Source organism: Sus scrofa, chromosome 9 (assembly GCF_000003025.6).
Source record: "Sus scrofa isolate TJ Tabasco breed Duroc chromosome 9, Sscrofa11.1, whole genome shotgun sequence".
Lineage (NCBI taxonomy): Eukaryota > Metazoa > Chordata > Mammalia > Artiodactyla > Suidae > Sus > Sus scrofa.
This window is the reverse complement of record NC_010451.4, coordinates 43935737-43954635: the sequence shown is the minus strand read 5'-3', so window position 1 is coordinate 43954635 and position 18899 is coordinate 43935737. Positions and strand designations below refer to the sequence as shown.

Sequence of the window (18899 nt, the reverse complement as noted above, 5' to 3'; positions counted from 1 at the left end):
ATCCAGTCTGCTTTCTCTGCTTGTTGGATGCCTGGCCTCAGGCCAAGCCTCTGGGTGGGTCCCCATCTGCACCAAGGCGGCCTCTTTGGGAGAGGGTTTGTGTCAGGAAGACGAGACCAGAAGGGCCTCTTCTTACCACAAAGGTTGGGCTGCTAGATGGTAGGGAAACACCCCAGAGCGTGCGGCGTGTCGGGAAGTAGAATTGAAGTATACCCTGCACAGGACCAGCTATGTAACTTGTGGGATCCCTCCATGAAAAAGGAAAATGTGGGGCCCCTTGTTCAAAAAATGATTAAGGATTTCAACATGGAGATGGCAGACCATTAAACAGAGTGGAGGGTCCTGAGTGTGACTGCACAGGTCACCCATCTATGAAGCCAGCCTTGATCTTGGTCCATGGCTGGAGGGGTGGGGCAGGCAGAGGGCTCTTAGGGGTCCCTGCTTTTCTCCTTGAAGGGCTTACATTTATCCTGCAGGTCCTCATTTATCTGGGGTTCAGGAATCCTTTCCCTGCGGACGTACCTCTCTGAGGGGGGTACCTGGAGTGGGGGCAGAGAAGCAGGGGGAGGGGGCTGCTTTTCACTGAGCAGATGCAGAGGGAAGCCTCCCCACCTCCCACTCAGCCCTGCTCCCTCCTCACCCCAAAGGCAGCACAAGGTAATAGTTTTGGACACATTTCATTGAAATATAATAAAATATTTGCATGGCGTTATTAGATAAATAAGGGTTGACTCGAGGCAGTACTTATTGGGAAATGTGATATGAAAATTCATTTAATATGAAAGAACGTGGAAGCTTAAGTTTATGGTAATGGATTGATTGCAGATAGTATCTAATAACTCCATACAAATATATTTCAATCACAATACCCGCTGGGGTGGTCCTCGGCTCCTGAGGCTGCGGGGCGATTGTATGCTCGACCTCCTCTCTTCTGGGCCAGATTAGAATTAATTAATTGTTAATATTGTGACATTACTTTTGCAATTAAGAAGCCCCATAATTTTCAGCGGCGGTGAGAATGTGAAGTGTTTATTATTGTCTCAGATGAGGCTGGGGAAGGTAGAGGAGCCGAAAAATAATAGAGAAATCTAGAGAGGGAGAATGTCTGATTTCATTCTCTGTATCTTGAGGTTTTCTGTCTTGCCTGCAGAGTGGGGAGCTCCAGACAAGAGCAGGGTCTCAGGGGCGCATGGGGGCAGAGGTGCTGGCACCTGCACAGAAGGTCAAGGGCCATGTCTATCTTAGACTCGCTGATCCCAGGGGGCAGGGCCCAGGGAGCCAGCCGTGTGAGGGGGTTCCAGCGTGGAGCTGTGGCTGAGACTGGGGCAGGAAAGCAGGGACCAAAGGTGGGTCACGGTTGATGAGTCCATGACACGCCCCTTCCTCCGTTGATAAACTGTGAAATCCATTTGTCCTTGGCCAGGATGAACTCAGTGAGGCGATGGCTGTCATTTCTGGGCAGAGTGGCTGGAGGAGGGGGAGGGAGGCTCCTTTCTAAGGCCCGTATTCTGGCCTGTCTCCCACTCCACAACCCTGGGAGTTTGCTTGTCTTTCTGCCTTTTTCTTTCCTGGGGAGCAAATGGAAATAATTTCCTTTGAAACGTGACATTTCCTAATCCGGCGCCCGGCCTGGCTGACAGCAGGATTAGTGTGCTCAGGCTGCCAGGCCTGGCTGGCCATATGCACACGCCTTTCTCCCCAGGGGCCGCAGTGGCCAGCGCCAGCCCCCTCGCTGGCTCTTCTCCCACCCAGTCTGGTCTCAGCTGCCTCCTCCCCTGCACATCAGAAACTGGTGCCCTCGAAGCTTATTCAAGCTCTGCCTGATTGTGTGTGTGTGTGTGTGTGTGTGTGTGTGTGTGTTGAGGGTGCGGTACGGGGAGGTCCCCCATCAGAAGCTGTTAGTCTTGTCACCTGAAAGGAAGGAGAGGCTTCCTGGAGAAGGGGGTTTGGGTCCAGGCTCTGCATGACCCGCTCTGTGACCTCGGGCTGTTCAGTCCCCTCTCTGGGCTGTCTTTGAAATGAGAGTCTGATGGAGTATTGCCTTTGATTGTTTCTACCCATTCCACTTCCAACAGTCTCTGTCCTCTAGTCTTTGTCAAAACTCTGTGGTTGACAAGGGCCAACAAAATAAAAGCAGTAGTAATTCCACGTGAGGCATCACCAAGGGCAGGAGCTGGCTCTGCTCTCACCTCTCTGCTCCTGTCTCCTAAGCTGCCAGGGACTATGGCTTTGCACATGCAGTCTCTCCATCAGGGTGCCTGGCCGCAGCCCCTCAACCTCTCTTCCCTCCGGGAGCCGTGCGCACTAGGATGCAGGATGTCAAACTTCATGACGACCTGACAAGCGGACAGCCTTCCTCTGCTTCAAGATGAAGAACTGGAGGATCAGAGGCTAAGAGATTTGCTCAAGTGATTAATTCAAGCAAATTTGAATCATCTCAACTCCAAATCCCTGCCCCCCCTCAGCTTGCCTGTCATGTGTCACATGTCACATATGAGCTACCTTATACCCCTTGCCAAGTTCGTGAATGAGAGTTGGGCGACTTTGGCTGAGCGTGTAGTTTTTATCTCGTATACAGTAGGGGTTGAGGCACTATCTCAGGCGGGGGTGTTTGGCCCCTCCACTCTACATTCTGGACCAGGTATTGTGACCTCCGATTGTGACACCTTTGGTTCAGCTCCATCCCGAGATGCACTCTCCCACCGCCATTGCCTGCGGGTTCCAGTCTCCTCCAGACATCGTTTCCAAGACTGGGTGTTATCTAGTTTTCTAATCCCTAGAGCACAGGCCGGGAGGTGGGGCCCACCAGCCAGAGTGAGGGGTGGTCCACTGGGAACGCCCATCCCCTCTCCCGCTGCGGATGTTTACCTGACCTGCTTCTTTTGAGCCCAGGGGGCCTTGTCCGGCTCTCCACTAGGGTCTCCTTCTCACTTTATCATCCTGCTTGTCCTTCCTTCGCTGTGTCTTCGGTGTCTCTTTCTTGGTGTCTCTCCCCCTCCCATTCCTCTCTCCCCGGCTTGCCCTCCCCATCGATTTCCAGACCTCTGCATTAGCATTCACAACCTCCGGCACCAGCCACTTAGGCCAGAAAGACAGCTCCTTGGAAACACAATTGAAATATTTTTATAAATGACCAGCGGAGTTTGAGTGACATGCCCTTCTTAGGCTAAATAAAATTAAAGTTAAACCTTCTAAAAAATACATGAGCCAAACATCCTCTGCACATTTCATTATGCAAATGCAGCTGTCCAGCGTTGCACAAATTAGCCCTCCTTTTGAAATTCGCTGCTGCCTCTTCCCTTCCCTTTGCTTTCCTCTCTTTTTCTTCCTCTGGGTTTTGAGTGAAAAGGCTTTGTGATTTTAGGCCGACAGCTGGAGTCTGGGGGAGAGGCAGGAGGCTGGAGCGTGGGATGGCCAGCCTACTCCTGGTTTCCTCTCTGTCCTCTTTGTCCCCTCTTTCCCCTTTTCTGGGGGCTAAGGTGGTGAGAAAACAATGAGGGCTTGATGACTCCTCAGCCTCTCTTTCAAACTGTTTTGCAGGGTCCGGCCAGGAGAGGTCAGTCTGGGGTTGGGAATGGGGCTCCCCGAAGTCGGGGCGCTCAGCAGTCTCTTAGTCTGGGGGCTGTGGAAGCCTGCAGCTCAAGGGAGGGACTGACTGGTGGACGACAGACACTCTCCCTCACCAGGTCCAGGAACTCCTTCCCCAGGGCCTCGGCATAATAAAGTGTGTCTTTTCTCATCTCCTGAATCCTGGATGAAAACTGGAAAATCTGAGCAGTGTTCAAGATGTGGCATCTCCTCTGTGTCCAGCCCCCAGTGATTCATGCAGGTGGAGAGGGTCACACTGAATTGGAGACTGAAGTGGGTAGACTGGCCTCCCAAGGCCCGCTGACCAGGTGGGTAGGGAAAACTGCAGTCCTCATCCTCTTCCCTGGACAGGTACTGTTGCACCATTAGAATAACTTATTTGGAGTTCCCGTCGTGGCGCAGTGGTTAACGGATCTGACTAGGAACCATGAGGTTGCGGGTTCGGTCCCTGCCCTTGCTCAATGGGTTAACGATCCTGCGTTGCCGTGAGCTGTGGTATAGGTTGCAGACACGGCTTGGATCCCGCGTTGCTGTGGCTCTGGCCTGGGCCAGTGGCTACAGCTCCGATTGGACCCCTAGCCTGGGAACCTCCATATACCGCGGGAGCGGCCCAAGAAATAGCAAAAAAAAAAAAAAAAAAAAAAAAGAATAACTTATTTGCCCCACCCCCACCCCCATCCCCCCGTCCCCTCAAGGGAAAAAATCATCAGGGGAAGGGAATAGAATAAATCACACACAAGTGTAAATAACCTCCCAGAATCTCGGCGTTTAGATGTGTCTTAGTGGGTTTCATGTTTCACACCACTAGTGCCTGGGGACTGAGATGAAAGAGCACGGGCTGACGTGGCCACTGGACAGGTCCCCATCTGAGTGCTCTTCTTCCCAGCAGATGCACCAAGGGCAGGGCGCAGAAAAGAAGCAGAAAAGTGATGCAGGGGCAGGAAGAGCCGCTGAGACAAATGTTAACAGATGCCTCTCCATCCTCAGATGTGGTCCTGCCCTGACCCTTTGGGTACGAGGCAGCATGTGGCCTTATATCCAGACAACTTGCTGTTCATCCACACAGTTAATCCACTCTGGACTTGGAGGACTGGGCATCGGTTCCAGACCCCAGACCAGATTCTCCCCCTCCGCATCCCAAAGCCCATTTCCTAGCGATTTGGGGCTAGTCCATGGGGTGGTTGTTGATCTTGCCCCTGCTGTGCTCTTTCTGAATTTAGCTGAGGAGGAGGTGAGGGTGGCAGAGGGAGGAGGAGAGATGAGAGTTGCTCAGGTGAGTAGCAGTTGGCGATGTGGAGGCACACAGTAGCCTTCCTTTCCATTCCAGCCCCCCTAGCCTAGACCTTCCTCCCCTTAAACATAATTTACCCCCACCCTGAGCTACTCTTCCCCATATGGTGGTGAGATTCCTACTCCGACTCCCTCATTCTTATCAGTCACTTTCTTGGTCAAAAACTTTCAATGTCCAGCCTGGTATCATCAAACATTTATGGGATCTCTGCCATGTGCCTGGCATCAAGCTAGGCACGGAGAGTGGGGGAAAGGGGCACCAGGGCAGGATCCTGCCCTGGTGGAGTTTATAAACCAGTAGGGAAGCTGGTTGCTGGGGAGTGGAAAGAGCTGGTATGAGGTACAGATGCTGCAGATGCTGGTAGTTATCTTGACTTGCTGCTCAAGGTATTATTCCTTAGACAGCAGCATCAGTACCACCTGGGAGCAGGTGAGGAAGGCAAATTCTCAGGCCCCACTGAACCCGTGCGCCACAGGTTGAAAAACCCATCCTGAAACCATGCGCCATAAGGTGAACAGAAACTGGTGACTAACAGAAATTCTTGAGCTTGTCCTACAGAACAGCAGGTAAGGGAACAGACCATTAAAAATCCCTCTGCTTGTAACCTGCCTCCATGGACTAGGCTGGCCTTGATTATTCTTTGATTCCTTAACTAGCCATATAGATAACTCCTCTGATGTATTGGTCACTATAGTATAGTTCCAACAACTTGGAGGTTGGCTCCTGTCTAGTTTAACCTGACTAAGGCTAGTGGAGACCACCACCCCTAAAACTAGGCCTGTACAAGTGTCCGATGAATGACCTTTTGACATCAGAGGGCTAAAAATTCCATCCTCAAATCATGCTAGGCACCTGCATCTTTGAACACTTATCCCATGAAGAAGCCTGTGACCCAGATACACCTGCGCAGACCTGGATTACTTCACTTGTCCCCACCCGCAGTCCCCTTTCCCCAGGCCTGAGACCACCTTTTTAGCCCATAAATATCTCAAGCCCCCTGTCTTTGGGGAGGCAGAACTAAGGTTTGTTCTCCCATCTCCTCACTTGGTTGCCTTGTGAATCAGCCCTTTCTCTGCTGCAAAGCTCTGCGTCTCAGCATTTGTCTTGCTTCCTGTCATGCAATTGAACCTGGTTCAGTAACTCCACGTTAGACCTACTGAACCCCAGTCTTTGGGGCCAAGCCCAGGAATTTGCAGATTAATTTATGAGAAGCTGTTGTAACCAATGGGACAGGAGTGGAAAGTGCCACTCTTGGTGAGCCCAGTGATACCAAGTGGTGGCTTTTTTCCCCTCCCGTTTTTCAGATGGCAGATGCACGGGATTGAGTTCATTATATCCTGCGGTATGTGGCAGTTGTCACATTCATCTGTGAAAGGCCCGTATTTTGTTTTGTTTCATTATACCTTTCTAGCTCACCCCATCCTGACCTCCTTACTTCTAATCAGTATCATATGTATGTATACATACATATGTATATACATATATACATGTACATACATATACAGACTCCAGAACATATATGTACGTGTATATACATATACACGTACATATACATATAGATGTGGCAGGCCCCAACACACACACACATGCACACATACACACACACACTTTTTTGGTTTGTTTCATTCAACTCTGGTTTTCATATTAGTTCATGCTGCTGTATATACATCTCTTTCACTACTTCTGGATGGTATGTAATTTTTCACACTCATGCATCCAATAAATGTTGGTTTTGATTCCCTAGCAAAGGACACTCAGGCTGCCTCAGTACGTTGCTGTGATGAACAATTTATGGGTGTCTGCAGTACATACCCAGTGGAGGGTTTGCTGGCCATGTTCAGTCTCCCTTGGAACTGCCAGACGGCTCCTGAGATCAGCTCCATCCCCAGATGCACTCTCCCACCGCCAGTGCCTGTGGGTTCCAGTCTCCTCCCAACATCTTTTCCAAGACTTGGTGTTATCTAGCTTTCTAATTGTTGCCAGGCTGATGGGTTTATGGGGGACTTCTCTGGTTTTGCATTTCTCCGATTACTATGCAGGTGGACATCTCTTCACGTACCTGTTATAGGGAAGGTCTGCAGAATTCACCCTATGGGAACAGTCATGTTTTGCCATTTTTCAGTTCTTTCTGATTTTTTTCCCATGTTGATTTGGAGAAATTCAAATATGATATATACATATTCTTTATTTTAGTTGTTGTAGTATCTTTTCCTGGCTGGTCACTGCCTGTTAATTTTGTCTTTCATTGTGTCAGTGAATAGGAAGCTCAATTTTATTCTAGTCAAATGCAGGGTTTCTTTTTGTCTTATGGTTTGAGTCTTTTGGGGTCTTATTAAAGAAATCTTCCCACACCAAGGTCACAAAGACATTCTTTTTACATATTCTCCATTAGTTTTGTAGTTTTATAGATCACATCTAGGACCCTAATCTTCCGGAGTTCAAGTTTTTATATAGTAGAAGGAGAGATTTAAAGTTGTTTTCTTTTGTATGGTAAGCCAGTCTTCCCAGCATTCCTCATGAAGCAAACCACCTTTCCCCACCATGCTTTATGATTTTACTATGTCCCATACCCAGTATAATATACACATAAACACATAACATTTTTTTTTCTGGGTTCTCATTTCTGTTTCATTGCTTTATTAGTTTCTGTACCAGTGGTACAGTTTTCTTTTTTAAAAAATGACTTTTGTAGTCATTAGGACTGCTCATAAACAGTGAGGTGCTCTTCTCTTTCAGGAAAATGGTAGGATTGCATTTCCCTCTTCACCTGGAGTTTGATGTGGCTGTATGACTGGATTTGGACAATGAAATGCGGGCATAAGTGACACATGTCACTTCTGGGATGCAGCTTTCAGAGCCAGTGTGTAATTCACCATGTCCTCTTCCCCCTGCCATGACAACCTGCAATGCTCCGGCCAGGTAGGTGCTGTCAGCCTGGATCCTCCAGGCAGCCCTCGATGCACATGTAACATGAATGAGGAACAGACCTTAGTTATTTTAAATGATGGTACCTGGGGGTTTTTGTTTCTGCAGCAAAATATAGCTTATCCTAACGAAAACAATTACCATGGCAGTATCATTTCCAGTAGCTAGGTGGGCATGTCCCTGCTTTCTGTTCTTCTAAAATTTTACTTAGTTCTTTGTAGTTTTTGATTCTTCCATTTTATAATGTATCAATCGTCTAAGAAATCCCAGCTGGAAAAATTCACCCATACAAGAAATGTTGAGCAGGAGTGTGACAAAAGAGGGAGGGGTTTATGCTGCTGAAATGCAAAGAGATTTAGTATTCATAACAAGCCTCATCTTCTAAAGTATGGATATTGGTACCTCATCTCCGACATACTTCACTGACCCTTGACGCATTCCAACCTCTTGCCACTTTTCTGGCTCCCCCCCCACCCCACCATCTTCCTTTCTTCTTGTTTTTCATTCTCTCTCATCCTCTCTTTTATGTGAATAACCACAAATTCTTTCTGAATCTCATTTGGAGCGGCGTTATCCGAAGTTTTGGTACCACTGTCGCTTGGGCCTTCAGGGGGTTCACCTTTTATTCCACATTTATCAAAAGAATCTTCTCAACTGTGACAGTTGTTCCCTAAGAGGAATTCTGATGCCAGCTGTTAAGATAATACAAAATGATCCACTTTGTTACAAATAAAAGATGCTGGGGAAAATTAGATAGCTGTAGAGGATAGGGGGAGGAAGACAGACAGACATTCAGATATATGTCATATCATAAAAGGAGAATAAATTCCATTTGGATAAAGAAGTTAAATGTGAGGGTTAGGGGGGCAAAATGGGTGAAGGGGGTCAAAAGGTATAAATTTCTAGTTGTAAAAGAAATAAGTCATGAGATAAAACATACAATATGGCAACTATAGTTAATAATATTGTATTGCATACTTGAAATTATACAAATAAGAGAGTAGATCTTAAAAGTTTGGGATAAGAAAAAAATTTGTAACTATGTATGGTGATGGATATTAATTAAACTTGTGACCACTTAGCAATATATATAAATATCAAATCATTACGTTGTATACCTGAAACTAATACAATGTTACATGTCCATTATACCTCAATGAAAAGGAAGTTAACTGTAAAAATTAAATCAGAAAAATAGAATAAATACCTGATTTCTGTTTCTAACCTTAAAACTAATGGAAGAGGGATCCTACTCCAGAAGACAAAGAAGAGGCCACATCAAGAGGTAGGAGGGGTGATTATGCAATATAAGCAACTCCCTACTTCTGGGGTGGGAAGCCCCACAGACTGGAAAGTAACTGTATCACAGAAACTCACCTACAGGAGTGAGAGTTCTGAGCTCCCCAGCAAACCCCCACGCCTGGGGATCTGGCACTGGGAGAAAGAGCTCCAGAGCATCTGGCATTGAAGGCCGGTGGGGCTTGTGCTCAGGAGCTCCATGGGACTGGGGGAAGTGGAGACCGCATTCTTGGAAGGCGCACACAGGCTTTCGCGTGCACTGGGTCCCAGGACCAAGGGTCTCCATGGGAATCTGGATTGGACCTGGCTGTGGTTCTTGGAGGACCTCCTGGGTGAAAGCAGGGGTGAATGTGGCTTGTTGTGGGGGAAGGGCATTGGAAGCAAAGCTCTTGGGAATCTTCATCAGCATGCGTTTCTCTGGAGGTGGCCGTTTTGGGAAAATGTGGCCCCACTCATCAGCACTGAAAAGCCCCAGGCCAAACAACAATCCGGGTGGGATAACAGCCTCACCCATCAGTAAACAGGCTGCCTAAAGATCCCCCAGGCACCCAGAGACAAAGCTCCATCCACCAGAGGGATAGGAATCAGCTCCACCTACTGGTGGGCAGGCATCAGTCCCTCCCATCAGGAAGCCTACAGCAAGCCCCCATACCAACTTCAGCCACAAGGGGGGCAGACGCCAGAAGTAAGAGAGGCTACAACTCTATTATCTGTAAAAAGGTCACCACACCAAAAATCTATAAAAATGAAGACAGAGAACTATAACTCAGATAAGGGAGAAAGAAAAAACCCCAGAATATCAGCTAAGTGATCAGGAGATTCTCAGCCTCCAGGAAAAAGACTTTAGACTGTTGATGCTGAAGATGATGCAAGACATCGGAAACAAACCGGAGGAAAAGATGGATAATTTACAGGAAACACTGAGCAAAGAGATACAAGATATAACACTTAAGCAAGAAGAGATGCAAAATACAATAACTGAAATAAAAAATTCATTAGAAGCAGCCAACAGCAGAATACAGGAGGCAGAAGAACAAATAAGTGAGGTGGAAGACCGATTAGTGGTAATCAAGGATGCGGAACCGAAAAGAGAAAAAAGATTGAAAACAAATGAAGAGAGGCTCAGAGAACTTGGGGACAATGTTAAACACACCAACGTCCGTATTATAGGGGTGCCAGACTGAGAAGAGAGAGAGAAAGGGACAGAAAAAATATTCCAAGAGATAATAGCCGAAAACTTCCCTCACATGGGAAAGGAACCATTCACTCAAATCCTGGAAGTGCAACGAGTACCTTATAAAATAAACCCAAGGAGGAACACCCCGAGACACATATTAATCAAATTGACCAAAATTAAAGACAAAGAGAAAATCTTGAAAGCAGCTAGGGAAAAGAAACAAATAACATACAAGGGAACCCTGATAAGGTTATCAGCAGATTCTTCAGCAGAAACTCTGCAGGCCAGAAGGGAGTGGCATGATATACTTAACGTGATGAAAGGAAAAAACCTCCAACCAAGATTACTTTACCCAGCAAGGCTCTCATTCAGATTTAAAGGAGAAATCAAAAGCTTCACAGATAAGAAAAAGCTAAGAGAATTCAGCAACATTAAACCAGCTTTACAAAACTAATGGAAGAGGAAGTTCCCCTGTGGCACATTGGGCTAAGGATTTGGTGTTGCCTGCCATAGCTGTGGTGCAGGTCGCAGCTGTGGCATGCATTGGATCTCTGGCCCTCGAACTGCCACATGCTGTGGGTGAGGCCAAAAAAAAAATTTTTTTAATTCAATTATAGTTGATTTACAGTGTTTCAGGTGAACAGCAAAGTGATTTAGTTATACACATATGTGTATATATGTCTTCTTTTCCATTATGGGTTATTAAAAGATACTGACTATAGTTCCCTGTGCTATACAGTAGGTCCTTATTGGTTATCTATTTTATGTAGAGTAGTATATGTGTGTTAATCCCAAACTGCTAATTTTTCCCTCCCCCCTCTTCTCTTTTGGTAACCATAAGTTTGTTTTCTATGTCTGTGTGTCTATTTCTATTTTGTAAATAAGCTCATATGTGTCATTTTTTTCCCACAAATGATACAGTTTGTAACTGTAATGAAGTCTTCATCAAGTCAAGAAACCCCAGTAATCTTGGGGTTTTCATTTTCGTTTTTATGGAAGGCAGTCTTCACTGCACTACCCACTAAGCAAACCATCTTTGTCCCTACTGCTTTAGGATTTCACCATATCATAGGCCCAGTCAAACACACACACAAATGTATAGCATGTGAATACATTTTCCCTGGGTTCTCTCTTCTGTTTCATTGTTTTGTTAGTTCCTGTGCAGTGCTACAGTTTCTTTTTCAAAAACTGATTACTGTAGTCCTCAGGACTGTTCACACAGAGTGAAGTGCTCCTCTCTTTCAGGAAAATGTTAGGACTCCATTTCCCTGTCCACCTCAAGTTTGGTGTGGCTGTGTGACAGGATTTGGACAATGAAATGTGAACATAAGTGACACGTCACTTCTGGGAGGCAGCTTTCAGAAAGAGAGCAATCATAGAAATAGGCAATTCCCTAAGGAGGAAATAACCAAATAACAGATACACAGAAAAGATGTTAGGCTTCATTCATAGTCAACGAAAAACTAATTTTTAACAATCCTGCTGGAATAATTTTGTTTAGGATTGTATGGGCATAATAGTTTGACTTGGGGGATAGTTTCCTGCAATTGTTTAGGTCTTATATGTTACCGCTTAGTTGTTTATAATTTTTCTTTGTAAAGGTCCCTTGAATTTTTAGGTAGGTTAATTGCCAGATGCTTTGTGGTTTGGGTTGATTCAATGACTGCCAACCTGATTTCTCTTTGAATACTGAGGGAGGTGGGTCCCGCCACCTGCCCTGGAGGAGATGGGTTCAGGCTCCCTTCTTTCCTTTTCCAGCTTGGGCCCCACTGTCAGCTGTAGGTACTGACCCCTCAGGTGTTGGAGTTTAGGAAGGGAGGCTGAGGAATGGAGATCTTACCTGAATGATGCTGTTAGAAGCTGGTCAGTGGAGCTCAGCTAGAATTAGGTTTCCCAGAATTTCCTTCCCCAGGTGATTCTGGATTAGGATTGACCACAAGAGAAATTTGGCCAGAGCGGAAGCAGCAGGCCTTATGCTGGGATGGTGGGTGCAGGGACTCAGGTGCCACGTTGCTCCCATGTATTGTCACCAATCTCCTGGCTGCTGCACTGGGGCCAGGCTGCATCTCCCCAGGGGCTCCTGCTCAGCTTCTGGGTCCTGGACTGGGCATGCCAGTAACGCTTGAGCAGGGGCTCCAGCTCCTTCTGCAACTTGTCAAGGGCACAGACTCCGGTCTGCCCTTGCCTTCCTTTGCTTCACGACCTGCAGTGACTTCAGGCCCAATGTCAGACTGAGTCCACAGCCTCCCACGGACCCCTGTACCAGCTGACACAATTGTGTGAGGTCTAATTCCTATAATAGGTGGGACTCAGAGAAGCTCCCCTTTCCTGGGGAGACCCTAGCTGGCCCAGTGGCCCTGTGCTCTCTGGGCCTAGCAGATGTTTGAAGCAGACTCATCCCCTCGTGGGTTCCCAGAGGCTCCTCTGACTGTAGCTCCCTTATGCGGGCCATCCTCCAGCTTTCAGGTCCTCCCCACAGCTCCCCTTTTGCACCTGCAGTGTCTACTCCGCTTTGGAGTTCTGCTGCCCTCCCCGTGTCCCTTGCGTGTGGATGCAAAATGGCTCCAGAAGAGTTGTTTCCCTCCCACAGGAGCCATTTCTGGTCCCAGGAAATGCAGGAGCATTTTGTGTCCTTGACAAACCCTGGGGTGCAGGCCTTTCCAGCCCCGAAGCAGGTCTTCCTTTACCAGCAAAGCAACTCATGAGCTTGGCTCTCCTGCTCTTTACTATCCTGGCAGGAGCTTAAATACCAGTCCCCTGGCCCCTCATAGCCTCAGGGGAATCTTATCAAGCTCCTGTGGGGGTCTTTCTGGTTGGGCCCCTCCCTCTACTGCTCCTCCTGAGGAAGGGGGGCAAGCACAGCTGTTATCCCTGAGCAAGATGCTTCTCCCACTCATCTCCCCAGGCCCATGGGCTCCATCCTTTGCCTCTTCTCTGTGGACTGAAGAGCCTTCTAACTGGCTGTGGAACACCCACTCTGCCGTTTCTCCTGGTGCCTAGGCATTTGCTGTCAATGTTTCCATGGACCACCCTGTTGAGAAGTTCTCCTAGATGGAGATTTCTGAAGATGGAAGAGTTCATCCCACTATTGAAGCCTGCAGGGCCCCCTTCCCTTTTCTTTCCTTGGGGAACTTACCAGAAAGAGCAACCTGGCTGGTCTCCAGGGCCAGCTCTTGGGGGGAAATCCTAGAGCCCCAGGATGTCATAGCTGGAAGGTGCCACAGAGGTTGCTCGTCCTGCTCCCTCATTTTCTGGTGAGGAGACGGGCCCAGGGAGGGGAAGCAACTTGATTTTACAGATGTAGTGAGTTGCAGCCCTGGCTGGATCCAGGTACAGGCCTCCCTTTCCTGGTATAACTTGGTCCTGGACCCAGCAGTCTCTTAAATTCAGGTAGCTACCAGCTCATCTCCCCCCAAGAAGAATGGAGTGTGTGCTGGGGGTGGTCAGGAGGTACACGGTGGAGGCTGGCCTCTAGCAGGTGGTTGCCATGGCATCCAACAGAGCTTCCTGCATTCTCCCACCTGGGCCAGGCCAGGGAGTTCGTCAACCCCTGGTTCACAATGGGGGTGTAGCTGGAACCAAGCAGCTGGGGATCTGGGCCAGTGAGAGGACACCACCAAAGTACTGTCCAAAGGCTGCACCCCGCCTGGCTTTGTGCGCTTGCCCATTGCCTGTGGCTGCTGGACTGAGCTGGGGATTACTCAGGAGGCAAATTCTGGACTCCTGTGTGGGGCAGGGCTCTGCCCCTCCTCAGGTTTGGTTGGACCTCTGGGAGACACCTGTACCTTCCTCCAACTCTAGGAGGAGGAGAGCCCCTTCCCCCTGAACAACCTTGGCCATGGATAGAGAGTCAACAAGGGAGGAGGTGGCGCTTGACCAGGCTGTGAGGATATCAGTATTACTGCTCTGAGCATTGTGATCATTTCCATGCACAGGTCCTTTTAATTCTGAAAATGACTCTAAGAGACTGTGTTGCTGAGACTCGGATTAAGACACCAACCCAGAGTCAAACATCCAGCTAGGAGGTCACAGCCCCATAGAGGTGACAGCGAATTACACTTCTACCAGCAAACAAACAGATCAACAAAACTGTGTCTCTGCACTCTTTTCTCTACAGGGATTTGGAACTTTTTGGTCTTTGATCATCTGTTAGGTGAACAGTGGTGTTGTAATGTTCACATTTCTCTTATTACAGGGGAGGCCACTATCTTCTCTGTTTGAGAATCATCTCCATTTAGAGGAATGTCTGTTTGTACCCTTTGCCCACTTTCTCATTGATTTATAGATGTTCTTTCTTCTTCCAGAAAATTCACTGTGATATGGTTAAAATTTCTTTTTCTAGTTTATTATTTGTCAGTTGGCTTTGTTTATGCCGTCTTCCATCCCACCAGCTCCAGACTAGGTACACTTGATTTTTACGTGGTCAGATTAGTCAACTTTAGAAAATAGTCTCTGAGTTTTGGATCATATTTAGAAAAGTCTACCCTATTCCAAGAGTATATTTGTAAAATTCTCCCATTTTTTTCTGTAATTTTATGGCTTTCTTTTGTAAAAATACAAATGTTTGATTCTGCTTGAGTTGCTTTTGGTGGAAAGTATAAGATGGGGATCCAGTGATCCAACTTGACTTTTTTCTTTCTCAAAGGGCTACCCAGCAGGCTCAATGCTATTTATTTTAAAATTCTATCTTCTACCCTTTGAAAAGGTGTCTTTGGGTCTCTTTGGTCCATTGGTTTGTCCATCTGTTCATACCATGGCCTAAGGTGTTTTAACTATTCCAGCTTTATCACTCATATTGTGTTTTCATATCTGGTAAGGCTGGTCCTGCTTTTACCACCTGTTACTCTTCTTCAAAAGATGCTTTTTCTAGTAATTCTTGCTCATTTATTTCTAGAGATTATTATTCATTTCAGGATAATCTTTTTAATTTTTCCCCTCAAACACCCAGGCAAACAAGAACAAAATTAAAAAAACAAATTACAACTCTGTTGGTATTTGGGGAACAACATTGTAATAAGTCTATACATTAACATAAGGGGAGTTTTCATATTCTTCCCATTGAATCTTCATATCCTAGTCTCCTCTTGTTGTTTCATACTCGTTTCAGGGTATTTTTTTTCTCTTAGATTTTCTGTGTTTCTTGGTTTAATTCTCTGTATCTGATCTTCTGTTGCTATCATAAATGGGTTTTTCCAGTATATCTTCTAATCCATAGGTGTTTACATATGTATTTTGGCATGTTGATTTTATAACCAGCAAACTTAATCAACTTTCTTATTGTTTGTAACGTTTTTTTAGTCAATTATCTTGAGTTGATGAAAATGATGCTAATTTTGCCTTCTCCTTTCCAATTCTCACACCACTAGAACAATGTAGTTCTAATATTGTATGTCCTGGTCTTGTTCTTGATTTAAATGAGAAAGCTTGCAGTGTTTCCACACTAGACATTATTGTGGTTATTGCCCAAGCATATCTTTTATCACATTAGGGAAATATCCATCGTTGTTTTAAAAGACACTTTACAAAATCAAGCATGGGTATGAACTTCTCAAATATCTTTCAGCTTCTATCAATGAGAATGATCTATGTGATTTTTTCCTTTTGATTGATTAACATACTGAATTACAAAATGATTTTTTTGATAATCAATCATTCTTGAATTCCTGGAGTAAATTCTGCTTGGCTATTATTATTATTTTTTTTAATGTGCCTCTGATTTCTGTTTTCTCATGCAGGTTTTGGTGTGATAGTCATTAAGTGATGTAGGTTATAGTTTATGTGCTCTTAGTTAGATTTTGATGTCACTGTTACACTACTTTCATAAAGAATAATTATATACACTACTTATAAAATAGATAATTAACAAGAACCTACTGTATAGCACAGGGAAATCTGCTCAATAGTTTGCAGTAACTTACATGGGAAAAAAGAATGTATATTATCTGATTCATTTTGCTTAACACCTGAAACTAATACAACATTGTAAGTCAACTATACTCCAATAAAATTTTTAAAAATGTACATTTTTTTTCCAATTGTATACTCTGAAGGTGTTTACAAAGCATCAGAATTACCAGTTTCTTAAATATTTGTTAGAATTTTCCTGTGACACAATGTATATATTGTTCTGTGACCTAGAGGCTTGGTGCTCCTTTGACAGTTGTTTTTAGTTTTCTATAGCAGTTGATCCATTAGATTGTCTAACTTCACTATGGTTAGTTTTGGCAATTTATATTTTCTTATAAATTTATCCTTTTATCCATAGTCTCAAATTATTTTGCATAACAATGAGCAAAATAGTGTCATGTTATGTTTTAAATTTTATTAGTTTCTGTTTTTTTTTTTTTTTCTTTTTCCCATTGCAATGATTTATTTGGATATTTCTGTTTTCTCCCTTTGGCTTGATAATGTTGGCTAATAGTTTATCCTTCTTATTCGCTTTTTTTTTTTTCCTGAATAGAATTAGCTCCTGGATATACATATATATTAATTTCACAGTTCTTTAATTTAATTCATTGTATTCTGCTTTCATATAACTAATGTCTTCTGCTTTCCTTAGCTTGAGTTTGTTGTCTTTTTTCTAACTTCTTGAGTTGGATCCTTAATTAATTCTTATTTTAAACTGTGAATATTCTTTTAGCACAGGTTCTGACATATAATATTTTCATTAGGATTATTTAAAGGTATTTCCCAATTTTAGTTTTAATTTCCTCTTTGTCCTAAGTGCTGTTTGAGAGAAGGAAGGAAAATTTCTGAGTGATAAGGATTTTTATTTCCAAATTCTAATTTTATTACATTATAATTCCAGAACATTGTTTGTATGGTTTATATTTGGAGGAAGAATGTATTGAGGTTGTATTTGTAACTTAAGATTTTTAGGTTTTTTAATTTCCTGTCTTCAGGATTTTAAAGTATTATTTTCAGGGTACCAGTTAGAATAACTTTACTGATTTGATTATTTTCTCCTTTTTATCCTTCTTTATTTTTTATTTAGTTCTTCTGTCATGGGCTGGGTATTAACCATAGTTTCTGACTACTGATATGTTTCTATCTCATCTTGTATATCATGTAGTTGTACTTTAAAGATGTTGATGGGATGATATTTGAAGTATAAAAATATTCATAGAGGGAGTTCCCATCGTGGCTCAGCAGGTTAAGGACCCAGCATTGCCTCTGTGAGGATGCATGTTCAATCCCTGGCCTTGCTTACTGAGTTAAGGATCCAGTGTTGCCACAAGCTACAGCGTAGGTCACAGGTGCAGCTTGGATCTGGTGTTGCTGTGGCTGTGGCATAGGCCTCAGCTGCAGCTCTGATTCGACCCCAAGCCTGGGAGCTTCCATATGCCAGCTGCAGGTGTGGCTGTTAAAAAATATATTTATATATAAATAAAATATTAATATTTAATAATAATAATGTTACTAAAATACATATATACACACACATACATATATACACATACATATATGCAATATATAACAGTAATACAACATTGTAAGTCAACTATACTCCAATAAAAAATTTAAAAATATAGAGAAATTCATAAATGTTAATCATTGTTGGGGATGGTACACTTTATCAGTGTAATATTTCCTTTTGTCTAGTTAAATGCTTCTCTGCATCCCACTCCCTGCCCCTAATTTATATCTTAGCTACTAAAGTTATGCTTCTTCCTTTTTGTTTGTGCTTGCATGTTCTATCTTTGCCCATTCTTTTGTTTTCAGCCTCTTTAAGTCATTATGTTTTAAAATATATGAGAAATGTGGGCCTTATTTTTTGATCCAGTCTGAGAGTAAAAATATTTTAATAGGTAAAATAATTCCATTCACATAAATTAGTATGACAGACATGTTTGTTCTTAGTTTTCTTTTTCTTTTAAATCATGTTTTATGTTATACTTTTCTGGTTTTATTGCTGCTTCACTTATTTTTTTTAATCTTTTACTGCATATTCTATTTTATTTGCTTGGTTTTTGTGTGTATATTTCTTCTAATAACTTGAAAATCTTTTATTTTCCCCCCAGTAGTTACCTTTTACATGTATTTTTTATATGTATCTATTGACTACTTTCTCTAAGAATGACAAAATTGCTACATTTCCACTGAATCCAACCTACCTCCCCCACCACTTTATTTTAGTTGATTATATTTCTACTATTTTTCTTAATGTTTCTCTTAAAATATTCATATGTGGCAGAGTTTGCGTTGTGGTGCAGCGGGAATGAATCTGCCTAGGCACCATGAGGTTGTGGGTTCGATCCCTGGCCTTGCTCAGTGGGTTACGAATCCTGAGTTGCTGTGAGCTGTGGTGTAGGCTGGCAGCTATAGCTCCAATTAGACCCCTAACTTGGGAACTTCCATATGCCTCAGGTGTGGCCCTAAAAAGACAAAAAAGACCAAAAAAAAAAAGACAAAATACTCATACGTCTATCACTTTGCTAGCTTTAAATGATATCCTTGGCAAATAGTTATAAACAAAAAAGTTGCTAGCATAATTATACTATTTTCTATGTTCTTTTCCTTCCCAGATTTTGTTAGTTATAAAATTTCTAAGGAGTGGCACAGTGGATTAGTGATCTGGTTTATCTCTGTGGAGGTGCTGGTTTGATCCCTGGCCTGGCA

General features: G+C 44.2%; 1 long non-coding RNA gene across 1 annotated transcript in view; it reads left to right on the top strand.

Moving 5' to 3' along the window:
- LOC102159414 overlaps positions 1 to 18899 on the top strand; it is a 342818-nt gene that overhangs the window by 55112 nt on the left and 268807 nt on the right. The window contains exon 2 of the long non-coding RNA XR_002335654.1: positions 7616 to 7798. This is a non-coding gene — a long non-coding RNA (uncharacterized LOC102159414). The remainder of the gene's footprint in view (positions 1 to 7615; positions 7799 to 18899) is intronic.